Here is a 2080-nt window from a genome sequence, read left to right on the forward strand (position 1 = left end):
GCTGCTCTATCTCAAGCTGCCGCTGCTGGAGCTGTCGGCGGAGTCGGTGTTCCTGCTGCTGTTGTTGCAGCTGCAACTGCAGCAACTCTCGGCGTTGCATCTCCAGTGCCCTGTGCTGCTCCCACCGCTGCCTTTCTTCCTCCAGACACAGCCGTTGTAGCCGTTCCTGTTCCTGGCTTTGCCGAGTGTGCCGCAACTGCAACTGGTGCTGCTCTAGCCGTCGCAGCTGCACATTAGGCATCAATGGAGTCGGCGGGACCCTTGGAGGAGCATCAACATGCTGAACATTGATGCGAGGCAGTGGCTGCTGTAGATGCCTGTGGGTGTTCGGCAGGGGGGCAAGGTAGTTATTGTCATTCAGCTCTTGGGTTAGCCTTGGATAGTTAACATTCTCTTGTTGGCTCAGCGAAAGCTGGTGCTCGCCAGTCAGTATAGTGCTCCCGGGTTTCCCTGTGGACAGTCAAGAGCACTTGCAATATGTGTTTACTGGCAGAGGCATTCATTATGAAGAAGGGTGTGACCGAACAGGAACAGAGGAAAAGCACAGACAGAAAGAGGAACATGCAGACAATAAAAGAAAACTTAAACCAAAGAACAAATTAGACAAAACTCTTAATGAATTCAGGAATCGGGGTTTCCCACACATCTTTCCAGTAAAAAACAGATCAGGGTATATTTCAAAACTGGCAAACCGTTGCGTAAGGAATATTCTGGGTTTAACAGATGTTAATCTCTACCTACTGTCTGTGGTGTGCTGTTGATTATGAAAAATAAATAAATCTACTGGCATTTAAAAACAAAAATGTAAATTGGACAAGCAAGAGAAGCTGTGGACAGAGCTCATATTTAACTTTGAATATTCCTTTCAAGCAATATTCGGTCTACAATGTTAAAACTGAAAATGGCACCAGTGAGATTTACCAGAATAGTTCAGCACTTCTGACTGAAAATATTTTAAATGTGCAAAAAAAAAAAAAAATCAGCAAATCTTTTAGAGTTTGTGTGTAATTCGGGGCCCTACATGTATGTCATCCAATTAATGAGACTTCATATTTGAACCAATCCAAGAATGTGAGTGGGTTGGAGAGGGCCTGATTTGTGTAAGCAGTAACTGGGCTAAAAATATAATAAAAGCATGCAATTGACTTGTTTACTGTACAAATTAATTAAATGCATGTATAGACTACCTGGATAGTGTTTTTTTAAAAAGTAATTTGATAATATATATAAAAAGTCAAATATAGTAATAGAATAAATAAAACAATACAAATGTTATGGGAATGAAATAACGCTTGATTTCCATTAATAAAGGACATTTTTAAATGATACATAAATACATACCTCCAAAAAACTATTGTGAATGTAATTAAAATAAGGTATTTGTTAGAATTTGAAGAGAACAATAAATTGTTTTCTTAATGTATCTCATCTGCCACATACGGTTTTACATAACTGCATAGAGTTCAGACAAATGACCTGAAACAGATATGTTTCAAAGCAAGGACAAGGAGATAAACTGATAGACATTCTTCACATAAAGGATAAGTTGTACTTTGGCTAACCTCCACCTCCAGATATTTTTGATGTAAAATTACTATTTTTGATCGCAGGTGGGTGAAAAAAGGTAGGAAGTGAAAAGGAGATGAGATTCCATACTGAGAAGAGAGAGAGAGAGAGAGAAAAAAGAAGATTCCCTGACACACCCGCATAAAACCAAATTGACATTCAGGGAGGATTTGGAATTTTTGTGTTGCATTTGTGTTTATACTTTAATGTATATTGATGAAAACAGGCATTTATTGAAACCAATTAACCAATTCCTTGCAACCTTGTTGTGCTGGGCTTTCAGGGTGGGGTCCTGTTGTTGAGTTTAGAGGGCATGGCATGCTTTAGTAGAGGAGGATCATAGCCCATGAGCACTGGCTGTCATTTCATCAAAAATACATCTGGAATAAACACCATTTCAGCAGATATCCATTTCTTACACAAAATCAAATACCATAGGAACACTCAGATGAAATAGACCATCATGCTACTCAAAATAAAAAAAATAAAAATAAAAAAAACAGGTACAGACAGT

This window comes from Barbus barbus (assembly GCF_936440315.1).
Source record: "Barbus barbus genome assembly, chromosome: 4".
Lineage (NCBI taxonomy): Eukaryota > Metazoa > Chordata > Actinopteri > Cypriniformes > Cyprinidae > Barbus > Barbus barbus.